Source organism: Oncorhynchus mykiss, chromosome 2, assembly GCF_057628025.1.
Source record: "Oncorhynchus mykiss isolate SJ-2025 chromosome 2, ASM5762802v1, whole genome shotgun sequence".
NCBI lineage: Eukaryota > Metazoa > Chordata > Actinopteri > Salmoniformes > Salmonidae > Oncorhynchus > Oncorhynchus mykiss.
Genome location: NC_143023.1, coordinates 102,225,845 through 102,239,918, shown reverse-complemented (window position 1 = coordinate 102,239,918; position 14,074 = coordinate 102,225,845). Strand labels below are relative to the sequence as shown.

At 43.4% G+C, this 14,074-nt stretch overlaps 1 long non-coding RNA gene across 1 annotated transcript in view; it reads left to right on the top strand.

Annotated features, from left to right (window-relative positions):
- The window catches only part of LOC149985329 (uncharacterized), a 247,151-nt gene extending 240,332 nt beyond the window's left edge, over positions 1 to 6,819 (top strand). The window contains exon 3 of the long non-coding RNA XR_016490321.1: positions 4,512 to 6,819. This is a non-coding gene — a long non-coding RNA (uncharacterized LOC149985329). The remainder of the gene's footprint in view (positions 1 to 4,511) is intronic.
- The last annotated feature ends 7,255 nt before the right edge of the window (positions 6,820 to 14,074 follow it).

Here is a 14,074-nt window from a genome sequence, read left to right as displayed (position 1 = left end):
TAAATACAGTCCACTATGCTATAAATGCAGTCCACTATACTATAAATACAGTCCACTATGCTATAAATACAGTCCACTATACTATAAATACAGTCCACTATACTATAAATACAGTCCACTATACTATAAATACAGTCCACTATTCTATAAATACAGTCCACTATACTATAAATACAGTCCACTATACTATAAATACAGTCCACTATACTATAAATCCAGTCCACTATGCTATAAATACAGTCCACTATACTATAAATACAGTCCACTATGCTATAAATACAGTCCACTATACTATAAATACAGTCCACTATGCTATAAATACAGTCCACTATGCTATAAATGCAGTCCACTATACTATAAATACAGTCCACTATGCTATAAATACAGTCCACTATACTATAAATACAGTCCACTATACTATAAATACAGTCCACTATACTATAAATACAGTCCACTATGCTATAAATGCAGTCCACTATACTATAAATACAGTCCACTATACTATAAATACAGTCCACTGTACTATAAATACAGTCCACTATGCTATAAATGCAGTCCACTATACTATAAATACAGTCCACTATACTATAAATACAGTCCACTATACTATAAATACAGTCCACTATACTATAAATACAGTCCACTATGCTATAAATGCAGTCCACTATACTATAAATACAGTCCACTATACTATAAATACAGTCCACTATACTATAAATACAGTCCACTATACTATAAATACAGTCCACTATACTATAAATACAGTCCACTATACTATAAATACAGTCCACTATGCTATAAATGCAGTCCACTATACTATAAATACAGTCCACTATACTATAAATACAGTCCACTATACTATAAATACAGTCCACTATACTATAAATACAGTCCACTATACTATAAATACAGTCCACTATGCTATAAATACAGTCCACTATACTATAAATACAGTCCACTATACTATAAATACAGTCCACTATACTATAAATACAGTCCACTATGCTATAAATACAGTCCACTATGCTATAAATACAGTCCACTATACTATAAATACAGTCCACTATACTATAAATACAGTCCACTATACTATAAATACAGTCCACTATACTATAAATACAGTCCACTATACTATAAAATCAAAAATCAAATCCAATTTTATTTGTCACATACACATGGTTAGCAGATGTTAATGCTTGTGCTTCTAGTTCCGACAATGCAGTAATAACCAACAAGTAATCCAGCTAACAATTCCAAAACTACTGTCTTATACACAGTGTAAAGGGATAAAGAATATGTACATAAAGATATATGAATGAGTGATGGTACAGAGCGGCATAGGCAAGATACAGTAGATGGTATTGAGTGCAGTATATACAAATGAGATGAGTATGTAAACAAAGTGGCATAGTTAAAGTGGCTAGTGATACATGTATTACATAAGGATACCGTCGATGATATAGAGTACAGTATATACGTATACATATGAGATGAATAATGTAGGGTATGTAAACATTATATTAGGTAGCATTGTTTAATGTGGCTAGTGATATATTTTACATCATTTCCCATCAATTCCCATTATTAAAGTGGCTGGAGTTGAGTCAGTGTCAGTGTGTTGGCAGCAGCCACTCAGTGTTAGTGGTGGCTGTTTAACAGTCTGATGGCCTTGAGATAGAAGCTATTTTTCAGTCTCTCGGTCCCAGCTTTGATGCACCTGTACTGACCTCGCCTTCTGGATGATAGCGGGGTGAACAGGCAGTGGCTCGGGTGGTTGATGTCCTTGATGATCTTTATGGCCTTCCTGTGACATCGGGTGGTGTAGGTGTCCTGGAGGGCAGGTAGTTTGCCCCCGGTGATGCGTTGTGCAGACCTCACTACCCTCTGGAGAGCCTTACAGTTGTGGGCGGAGCAGTTGCCGTACCAGTCGGGGATACAGCCCGACAGGATGCTCTCGATTGTGCATCTGTAGAAGTTTGTGAGTGCTTTTGGTGACAAGCTGAATTTCTTCAGCCTCCTGAGGTTGAAGAGGCGCTTCTGCGCCTTCTTCACGATGCTGTCTGTGTGGGTGGACCAATTCAGTTTGTCTGTGATGTGTACGCCGAGGAACTTAAAACTTACTACCCTCTCCACTACTGTTCCATCGATGTGGATAGGGGGGTGTTCCCTCTGCTGTTTCCTGAAGTCCACAATCATCTCCTTAGTTTTGTTGACGTTGAGTGTGAGGTTATTTTCCTGACACCACACTCCGAGGGCCCTCACCTCCTCCCTGTAGGCCATCTCGTCGTTGTTGGTAATCAAGCCTACCACTGTTGTGTCGTCCACAAACATGATGATTGAGTTGGAGGCGTGCGTGGCCACACAGTCGTGGGTGAACAGGGAGTACAGGAGAGGGCTCAGAACGCACCCTTGTGGGGCCCCAGTGTTGAGGATCAGCGGGGTGGAGATGTTGTTGCCTACCCTCACCACCTGGGGGCAGCCCGTCAGGAAGTCCAGTACCCAGTTGCACAGGGCGGGGTCGAGACCCAGGGTCTCGAGCTTGATGACGAGCTTGGAGGGCACTATGGTGTTAAATGCCGAGCTGTAGTCGATGAACAGCATTCTCACATAGGTATTCCTCTTGTCCAGATGGGTTAGGGCAGTGTGCAGTGTGGTTGAGATTGCATCGTCTGTGGACCTATTTGGGCGGTAAGCAAATTGGAGTGGGTCTAGGGTGTCAGGTAGGGGGTCTGTTTGTCTGGTGGTCTGGTGGCCTGGTGGTCTGTTGTTCTGTTGGTCTGGTGGTCTGTTGTTCTGGTGGTCTGGTGGTCTGGTGGTCTGTTGTTCTGGTGGTCTGGTGGTCTGGTGGTCTGGTGGTCTGTTGTTCTGTTGGTCTGGTGATCTGGTGGTCTGTTGTTCTGCTGGTCTGGTGGTCTGTTGGTCTGGTGGTCTGGTGGTGTGGTGGTCTGGTGGTCTGTTGTTCTGTTGGTCTGGTGATCTGGTGGTCTGTTGGTCTGTTGGTCTGGTGGTCTGGTGGTGTGGTGGTCTGGTGGTCTGTTGTTCTCGTGGTCTGGTGATCTGGTGGTCTGGTGGTCTGGTGATCTGGTGGTCTGGTGGTCTGGTGGTCTGTTGTTCTGGTGGTCTAGTGGTCTGGTGTTCTGCTGGTCTGGTGGTCTGGTGGTCTGGTGATCTGGTGGTCTGGTGGTCTGGTGGTCTGGTGGTCTGGTGATCTGGTGGTCTGGTGGTCTGGTGGTCTGTTGTTCTGGTGGTCTAGTGGTCTGGTGTTCTGCTGGTCTGGTGATCTGGTGGTCTGGTGGTCTGTTGTTCTGGTGGTCTAGTGGTCTGGTGTTCTGCTGGTCTGGTGATCTGGTGGTCTGGTGGTCTGGTGTTCTGCTGGTCTGGTGATCTGGTGGTCTGGTGGTCTGGTGGTCTGGTGGTCTGGTGGTCTGGTGATCTGGTGATCTGGTGGTCTAGTGGTCTGGTGGTCTGGTGGTCTGGTGTTCTGCTGGTCTGGTGATCTGGTGGTCTGGTGGTCTGGTGGTGTGGTGGTCTGGTGGTCTGTTGTTCTCGTGGTCTGGTGATCTGGTGGTCTGGTGGTCTGGTGGTCTGTTGGTCTGGTGGTCTGGTGGTCTGGTGGTCTGTTGGTCTGGTGGTCTGGTGATCTGGTGGTCTGGTGGTCTGTTGTTCTGGTGGTCTAGTGGTCTGGTGGTCTGTTGTTCTGGTGGTCTAGTGGTCTGGTGTTCTGCTGGTCTGGTGGTCTGTTGGTCTGATGGTCTGATGGTTCCATTTAAAGGGCAGGTCAGTTTGTGATCATCAAAGAGGAACCAAATGAGGCTCCTTGATTTGATTTGATTGTGTGTGTGTGTGCGTGTACGTGCGTGAATACGTGCGGGCTCAACTCAGGAAATAAAAGGATAGGCAGTTACACTCTAGTAGAACACAAAGACAGATTACAGAGGGCAGATCTCTGATAACCACTAACATTGTGTCTCTCCTCTCTTCTCTTGTCCTCTCCTCTCCTCTTGTCCTATCCTCCCCTCCTCTTCCCTCCCCTTCACTCCTCTCCTCTCCTCCCCTCCTCCCCTCTCCTTTCCTCTCATGTCCTCTCCTCTCTTTTCCCCTCCCCTCCTCCCCTCTCCTTTCCTCTCATGTCCTCTCCTCTCTTTTCCTCTCCTCACCTTTCCTTCTCTCCTCTCCTCCCCTCTTCCCCTCCTCCCCTCCTCTTCCCCCATCCCCTCCTCTCCTTCTCTCCTCTTCCCTCTTCTCCTCTCCTCCTCTCCTCCCCTCGTTTTCTCTCCCCTCCTCTCCTCTCCTCTCCTCTCCTCACCTCCTCTTCCATCCCCTCCTCTCCTCACCTCCTCTTCCCTCCCCTCCTCTCTTCCCCTCCTCTTCCCTCCCCTCCCCTCCTCTCCTTCCCTCCTTTTCCCTCCCTCCCCTCCTCTCCTCCCATCCTTTTCCCTTCCCTCCCCTATCCTCTCCTCTCCTGCCATCCTCTCCTCCCCTCCTCTCTCCTCCCATTTCTCTGTCTCAAGGGGAAGAGGAATAAGCCAGGACTGAAGTTATCTGGTACTCCAGAGGCGGGTCGTGGTCGTGGAGGAGAGGAGACAGACATCAAGTAGGTTCCTCCCTGTTGGCTGCATAGGAACATCTGGCCTGTTGGACCAATAACATCCCTTAAATCCCCACGGTGGTATTAGGACTGGTACAAAGCCATTCAGCTAACCGTCAACAACCAACTGAAATGTGTTATGGAGAATTGAGCAAAACTGTTGAGCAAAACTGCTTGAGCAAAACTGTTTGGTGAAATGAAGCTATCGAAATAAAGAGAGTAGTACACTCCATATATCAACTCCTAGTAATTTATTAGGTATTCATTTATTTTGGTAAATACCCCCAATAAATGACTGGGAGTTTATATATATGGAGTGTGTGACTCTCTTTATTTTGATAGTTTATAGTTTATTCGCCGTTAGTCAGCACCTCCAAACCAAAAATATTTTTTCTGGGTGTGCTTCATCTCTAAGCTGCCATTATTATGGGAAAACAATTCATCATTCTGAGCAACACATCTGGGAGGACCATTCTAATACCCTCATATGTTGTCATGTGTTGTTATCATATCCTTACAAATCAACCCTCAAAGATATGGTCTCTTTCTTTGAATAGGAGTGTTTTCTTTTAACTGTGCTCTCTGAAAACCTCTCAATGTTTTGTTTTTTTGTATTTCTCTCCTTACTGGGCTTTCAGCAGCTTTGATGATGTGGGCCGTTATTCATCTTGACTGTGTATTATATTATACATCTCATCTCTTCTCGTCCTCTCTGTCCCCTTTCTTCCTCTCCTTCCTAACTGCCTGTCTCTCCTCCTGCTGTGTAACTGGCTCCTCCTGCTGTGTTATGTTACGGACTACATCTCATCTCTTCTCGTCCTCTCTGTCCCCTTTCTTCCTCTCCTTCCTAACTGCCTCTGTCTCTCCTCCTGCTGTGTTATGTTACGGACTACATCTCTCCTCTTCTCGTCCTCTCTGTCCCCTTTATTCCTCTCCTTCCTAACTGCCTCTCTGTCTCTCCTGTTGTAACTGGCTCCTCCTGCTGTGTTACGTTACGGACTACATCTCTTCTCTTCTCGTCCTCTCTGTCCCCTTTCTTCCTCTCCTTCCTAACTGCCTGTCTCTCCTCCTGCTGTGTAACTGGCTCCTCCTGCTGTGTTATGTTACGGACTACATCTCTTCTCTTCTCGTCCTCTCTGTCCCCTTTCTTCCTCTCCTTCCTAACTGCCTCTGTCTCTCCTCCTGCTGTGTTATGTTACGGACTACATCTCTCCTCTTCTCGTCCTCTCTGTCCCCTTTATTCCTCTCCTTCCTAACTGCCTCTCTGTCTCTCCTGTTGTAACTGGCTCCTCCTGCTGTGTTATGTTACGGACTACATACATCTCTTCTCTTCTCGTCCTCTCTGTCTCTCCTGTTGTAACTGGCTCCTCCTGCTGTGTTACGTTACGGACTACATACATCTCTTCTCTTCTCGTCCTCTCTGTCTCTCCTGTTGTAACTGGCTCCTCCTGCTGTGTTACGTTACGGACTACATACATCTCTTCTCTTCTCGTCCTCTCTGTCTCTCCTGTTGTAACTGGCTCCTCCTGCTGTGTTATGTTACGGACTACATACATCTCATCTCTTCTCGTCCTCTCTGTCTCTCCTGTTGTAACTGGCTCCTCCTGCTGTGTTATGTTACGGACTACATCACTATCTGTGATTCTGTTTTTACACCATTTCTCTGTTTCTGTCTGTTGGTTTTTGCCTGTCTGTACTTCTGTCTGCGCTGCTGTCTGTCGTTATTCTCTCATCGTGTTTTCTCTCTTTCTGACTCCTAGAGCTAAAGGACACGGTCTGACTGACTTTTTAACTTTCTCTTGATTTCTTTGAAATGTTCTTTGTCAGTGTGTTTCTGCAGATGAAGTAGTGCTGTGGCACTGCCGTCCATATGCAGGAGGTGTGAATGAGAATGTGACATGCTGTCCTCTTTAGTTACTCTCTGTCTGTCTCTCTCTCTCTGTCTCTCTCTCGCTGTCTCTCTGTCTGTCTCTCTATTTCTCTATTGTAAAATTCCTTTACTTTCTCTTCTTTCCCTTGTTATAAAGCCTCACTAATTACAACAGAAGGGACTGTCTGTATGTGACTACGGTGCATTCGGGAAAAGTATTCAGACCCCTTCCCTTTTCCACATTTCGTTACGTTACAGCCTTATACTAAAATGTGTTGAATAAAAACATTTCCTCATCAATCTACACACAATATTAAATAATGAGAAAGCAAAAACAGTAAAAAAGAAAAACACAAAAAAACATTATTTACATAAATATTCAGGCCCTTTGCTATGAGACTAGAAATTGAGCTCCCATGCATCCTGTTTCCATGGATCATCCTTGAGATGTTTCTACAACTTGATTGGAGTCCACCTGTGGTAAATTCAATTGATTTAACATGATTTGGAAAAGCAAACACCTGTCTATATAAAGGTCCCACAGTTGACAGTTGCATGTCAGAGCAAAAACCAAGCCATGAGGTCGAAGGAATTGTCCGTAGAGTTTAGAGACAGGATTGTGTTGAGGCACAGATCTGGGGAAGTGTACCAAAACATTTCTACAGCATTGAAGGTCCCCAAGAACACAGTGGCCTCCATCATTCTTAAATGGAAGAAGTTTGGAACCACCAAGACTCTTCCTAGAGCTGGCCGCCCGGCCAAACTGAGCAATCGGGGGAGAAGGGCCTTGGTCAGGGAGGTAACCAAGAACCCGATGGTCACTCTGACAGAGCTCCAGTGTTCCTCTGTGGAGATGGGAGAACCTTCCAGAAGGACAACCATCTCTGCAGCACTCCAACAAGCAGGCCTTTATGGTAGAGTGGCCAGATAGAAGCCACTCCTCAGTAGAAGGTACATGACAGCCCGCTTGGAGTTTGCCAAAAGGCACCTAAAGGACTCTGACCATGAGAAACAAGATGTTTTGTTATTATCTGGCCCTATGTCCCCAGTCCTATCCTACCCTGCTCTCTGTTATTATCTGGCCCTATGTCCCCAGTTCTATCCTACCCTGCTCTCTGTTATTATCTGGCCCTATGTCCCCAGTCCTATCCTACCCTGCTCTCTGTTATTATCTGGCCCTATGTCCCCAGTCCTATCCTACCCTGCTCTCTGTTATTATCTGGCCCTATGTCCCCAGTCCTATTCTACCCTGCTCTCTGTTATTATCTGGCCCTATGTCCCCAGTCCTATCCTACCCTGCTCTCTGTTATTATCTGGCCCTATGTCCCCAGTCCTATTCTACCCTGCTCTCTGTTATTATCTGGCCCTATGTCCCCAGTCCCATCCTACCCTGCTCTCTGTTATTACCTGGTCCTATGTCCCCAGTCCTATTCTACCCTGCTCTCTGTTAATACCTGGCCCCATGTCCCCAGTCCTATCCTACCCTGCTCTCTGTTAATACCTGGCCCTATGTCCCCAGTCCTATCCTACCCTGCTCTCTGTTAATACCTGGCCCTATGTCCCCAGTCCTATTCTACCCTGATCTCTGTTAATACCTGGTCCTATGTCCCCAGTCCTATCCTACCCTGCTCTCTGTTAATACCTGGCCCTATGTCCCCACTCCTATTCTACCCTGCTCTCTGTTAATACCTGGCCCTATGTCCCCAGTCCTATTCTACCCTGCTCTCTGTTAATACCTGGCCCTATGTCCCCTGTCCTATTCTACCCTGCTCGCTCTCCTCTCTCTCTGTTCAACTCCTCTCCCTGTGTCATGTAAAGGAACACGTATGTAAAAAAAATAATGATGATGCCCCCAACTCCCCACAGCCCTGCCAGACTAATGAACTCCTCCCCCATGAACTTCTTTAACCTATCACCTCCTTCCCATGGGTTGCAGCTCCTCCCCCTTCAATCTCTCTAACCTATCATCTCTCTCCCATGGGGTGTAACTCCTCCCCATTTAACCTCTCTAACCTATCACCTATTTCCCATGGGGTGTAACTCCTCCCCCTTTAACCTCTCAAACCTATCACCTCTTTCCCATGGGCCGCGTAACCATGGAGATGGGCAACCCTCGTTGCTCTCTCGCTTCCCATTTCCTAAACAACACCTTGCTGTTATACACCTTAATATTCTCCATCTCTGCTCCTCTCCTCTCTGCTCCTCTCCTCTCTGCTCCTCTCCTTTCCTCTCCTCTCTGCTCCCCTCCTTTCCTCTCCTCTCTGCTCCTCTCCTCTCTGCTCCTCTCCTCTCTGCTCCTCTCCTTTCCTCTCCTCTCTGCTCCCCTCCTTTCCTCTCCTCTACCCTCCCTCCCTCCCCCTCCCACCTCTCCCCTCCCTCCCTCCCCCTCCCTCCTCTCCCCTCCCTCCCTCCCTCCCTCCTCTCCCCTCCCCTCCCTCCCTCCCTCCCTCCCTCCCTCCTCTCCCCTCCATCCCTCCCTCCTCTCCCCTCCCTCCCTCCCTCCCTCCCTCCCTTACCAGAACTGTGTATAAATACAATTTTAAACCTTGCAAATACTTTGAGAGTTTTATTTAGCCTGCCTGGAAGTATTTTAAATTATTTCAAATAGTATGTGTTTCTCACACATTCTCATGTGGTACCTGTCATGTGGTGGTTCTCATGTGTTTCTGATGTGGTACTTCTAATGTGGTGGTTCTCATGTGGTTCTGATGTGGTTCTCATGTGGTACTTCTCATGTGGTGGTTCTCATGTGGTACCTGTCATGTGGTGGTTCTCATGTGGTTCTCATGTGGTTCTTATTTGGTTCTCATGTGGTTCCCATGTGGTTCTCATGTGGTTCTTATTTGGTTCTCACGTGGTTCCCATGTGGTTCTCATGTGGTACTTATCATGTGGTTCTCATGTGGTACTTCTCATGTGCTGGTTCTCATGTGGTTCTTATTTGGTTCTCATGTGGTTCTCATGTGGTACTTCTCATGTGGTTCCCATGTGGTGGTTCTCATGTGGTTCTTATTTGGTTCTCATGTGGTTCCCATGTGGTTCTCATGTGGTTCTCATGTGGTACTTCTCATGTGGTTCTTCTCATGTGGTTCTCATGTGGTGCGTATCATGTGGTTCTCATGTGGTGCATATCATGTGGTTCTCATGTGCTTCTCATGTGGAACTCATGTGGTACTTCTCATGTGGTGTTTATCATGTGGTTCTCATGTGGTTCTCATGTGGTACTCATGTGGTACTTCTCATGTGGTGTTTATCATGTGGTTCTCATGTGGTACTCATGTGGTTCTCATGTGGTACTTCTCATGTGGTGGTTCTCATGTGGTGGTTCTCATGTGGTTCTCATTTGGTTCTCATGTGGTACTTCTCATGTGGTTCCCATGTGGTGGTTCTCATGTGGTACTCTTGTGGTTCTCATGTGGTTCTCATGTGGTACTTCTCATGTGGTGGTTCTCATGTGGTGGTTCTTATTTGGTTCTCATGTGGTTCTCATGTGGTACTTCTCATGTGGTTCCCATGTGGTGGTTCTCATGTGGTACTCTTGTGGTTCTCATGTGGTACTTCTCATGTGGTGGTTCTCATGTGGTGGTTCTTATTTGGTTCTCATGTGGTTCTCATGTGGTACTTCTCATGTGGTTCCCATGTGGTGGTTCTCATGTGGTTCTCATGTGGTTCTCATGTGGTACTTCTCATGTGGTGTTTCTCATGTGGTTCTCATGTGGTGCTTCTCATGTGGTTCTCATGCGGTGCTTCTCATGTGGTGTTTCTCATGTGGTACTTCTCATGTGGTTCTCATGTGGTACTTCTCATGTGGTGTTTATCATGTGGTTCTCATGTGGTTCTCATGTGTTACTTCTCAAGTGGGTCTCATGTGGTTCTTATTTGGTTCTCATGTGGTTCTCATGTGGTACTTCTGATGTGGTTCTTCTCATTTGGTTCTCATGTGGTTCTCATGTGGTACTTGTCATGTGGTACTTCTCATGTTGTTCTCATGTGGTACTTCTCATGTGGTTCTCATGTGGTACTTCTCATGTGGTTCTCATGTGGTACTTCTCATGTTGTTCTCATGTGGTACTTCTCATGTGGTTCTCATGTGGTGCGTATCATGTGGTTCTCATGTGGTGCGTATCATGTGGTTTTCATGTGGAACTCATGTGGTACTTCTCATGTGGTGCTTATTATGTGGTTCTCATGTGGTGTTTCTCATGTGGTTCTCATGTGGTGTTTCTCATGTGGTTCTCATGTGGTATTTCTCATGTGGTTCTCATGTGGTGCGTATCATGTGGTTCTTATGTGGAACTCATGTGCTGCAGTTCACGCTAGGAGAGAGTTGACACTGGTAGTGGAGGGGTCATCACCTCTTAATCAGGGAACATGAGGGGCCTTAGCTGGAAACACAAATGTTAGATTTGGGCTCCAAGTTTCTCCATGAAGTTGTACTCAGACATCTCAGAATTGACCAAGTCAAAGACAGACTGCAACATCTTTCCCACTTGACACATCAAAGTAGCCCGAGAAACGTTCCTGAATAATAAATCCCTGATCATACACACGCCTGACGATAACTGTGTTTCTGTTCAAATCTTATTTCTTATCGTTGTTTGATTGTGGAGAAGGAACCTGCAGGAATCATTTTGTTGGACAGTTTATACCATGTGTATCCTGTACATACGACTAATAAACCTTAAAACAACCAACTTCGATTTTTTAGAGTTTCTTCTAATCTGGTCACCTAACCAGATAAAACTCTGGGCCCTAAAACTCTGGACCCTATAGGGTATGACAGCATTAATCAGTTGTAAAAGTGTTTTATGTGGGCTGTGATGGGACAGAGTGGCGCAGCTGTCTAAGGCGCTGCGTCTCAGTGCTAGAGGCGTCACGACATACACCCTGATTCGATTCCAGGCTGTGTCACAACCGGCCGTGATTGGGCGGCACACAATTGGCCCAGTGTCGTCCGGGTTTGGCCGGTCATTGTAAATTGACTTGCCTAGTTAAATAAAGGTTTATAAAAAAAACGTATTGAAAAACTCCTGGCCTTGGTGAGGCTGAAAACCCTGTCAAACTGCAACAACCTTCTACTTGTTCATGTGAATTATATTTAGACTAGACTAACGGGGATTTCCTCTACCCAGACACAGAGACAATAACTGATAGACAGTCGAACTCACAGGGCGGTGCTTGATGTATGCTTGTTCGTGTAGGCCTGATTAAACAATAACTTACAGTCTATGACATCACTATTGTGTTAATTGATTCATTACAAGTAATCATGATGTGTTGAAAAGGTCTAGGCCTAGCCAGCCAAGTTGGAATACAACAAATTGACTAAATAAATGGACAATAAATGGAGAAATTGATACCAAAATACTGATTAATTTAAAGATGTGCCCCCGAATCGCCCCCTTCCCCTAAAACACACATAAATATTATACTATAAATTCCTGTATTATACTGATGCTAAAATGTTTATTCTACTGGGCCATTTACTTTACGCTGGTATTGGTATCTTGTATTATTTCTTATTGTTGTTGTCGAGAACGAACCTGCAGGTGAGAATTTAGTTGGATAGTGATAGTTATAGTTATAGTTATAGTTATAGTTATAGTGATAGTTATAGTGATAGTTATAGTGATAGTTATAGTGATAGTGATAGTTATAGTGATAGTTATAGTGATAGTGATAGTTATAGTGATAGTTATAGTGATAGTTATAGTGATAGTTATAGTGATAGTGATAGTTATAGTGATAGTGATAGTTATAGTGATAGTTATAGTGATAGTTATAGTGATAGTTATAGTGATAGTGATAGTGATAGTTATAGTTATAGTGATAGTTATAGTGATAGTGATAGTTATAGTGATAGTTATAGTAATAGTTATAGTTATAGTTATAGTGATAGTTATAGTGATAGTTATAGTGATAGTTATAGTTATAGTGATAGTTATAGTAATAGTTATAGTTATAGTTATAGTGATAGTTATAGTGATAGTTATAGTGATAGTTATAGTTATAGTGATAGTTATAGTGATAGTGATAGTTATAGTGATAGTGATAGTTATAGTGATAGTTATAGTGATGTTATAGTGATAGTTATATTGATAGTTATATTGATAGTGATAGCTATAGTGATAGTGATAGTTATAGTGATAGTTATAGTGATAGTTATAGTGATAGTTATATTGATAGTTATATTGATAGTGATAGCTATAGTTATAGTGATAGCTATAGTGATAGTTATAGTGGTAGTTATAGTTATAGTGATAGTTATAGTGATAGCTATAGTGATAGTTATAGTGATAGTTATAGTGATAGTTATAGTGATAGTTATATTGATAGTGATAGCTATAGTGATAGTGATAGTTATAGTGATAGCTATAGTGATAGTTATAGTGATAGTTATAGTGATAGTTATAGTGATAGTTATAGTGATAGTGATAGTTATAGTGATAGCTATAGTGATAGTTATAGTGATAGTTATAGTGATAGTGATAGTTATAGTGATAGTTATAGTGATATCTATAGTTATAGTGATAGTTATAGTGATAGTTATAGTGATAGTGATAGTGATAGTTATAGTGATATCTATAGTTATAGTGATAGTTATAGTGACAGCTATAGTGATAGTTATAGTTATAGTGATAGTTATAGTGATAGTGATAGTTATAGTGATATTTATAGTGATATCTATAGTTATAGTGATAGTTATAGTGATAGTTATAGTGACAGCTATAGTGATAGTTATAGTTATAGTGATAGTTATAGTTATAGTTATAGTGATAGTGATAGTGAATACCATGTGTATCCTGTCACATACAACTAATAAAACTTGAAACTTGAAAAAACACATGACATTACCTATTAGTTTACCCTGACCAGATGGACTATAAATACATAACGTTACCAATTAGTTTACCCTGACCAGATGGACTATAAATACATAACATTACCCTGACCAGATGGACTATAAATACATAACGTTACCCTGACCAGATGGACTATAAATACATAACATTACCCTGACCAGATGGACTATAAATACATAACGTTACCCTGACCAGATGGACTATAAATACATAACGTTACCCTGACCAGATGGACTATAAATACATAACGTTACCCTGACCAGATGGACTATAAATACATAACATTACCCTGACCAGATGGACTATAAATACATAACATTACCCTGACCAGATGGACTATAAATACATAACGTTACCAATTAGTTTACCCTGACCAGATGGACTATAAATACATAACATTACCCTGACCAGATGGACTATAAATACATAACATTACCCTGACCAGATGGACTATAAATACATAATGTTACCCTGACCAGATGGACTATAAATACATAACGTTACCCTGACCAGATGGACTATAAATACATAACATTACCCTGACCAGATGGACTATATATACATAACATTACCCTGACCAAATGGACTATAAATACATAACATTACCCTGACCAGATGGACTATAAATACATAATGTTACCCTGACCAGATGGACTATAAATACATAACATTACCCTGACCAGATGGACTATAAATACATAACGTCACCCTGACCAGATGGACTATAAATACATAACATTACCCTGACCAGATG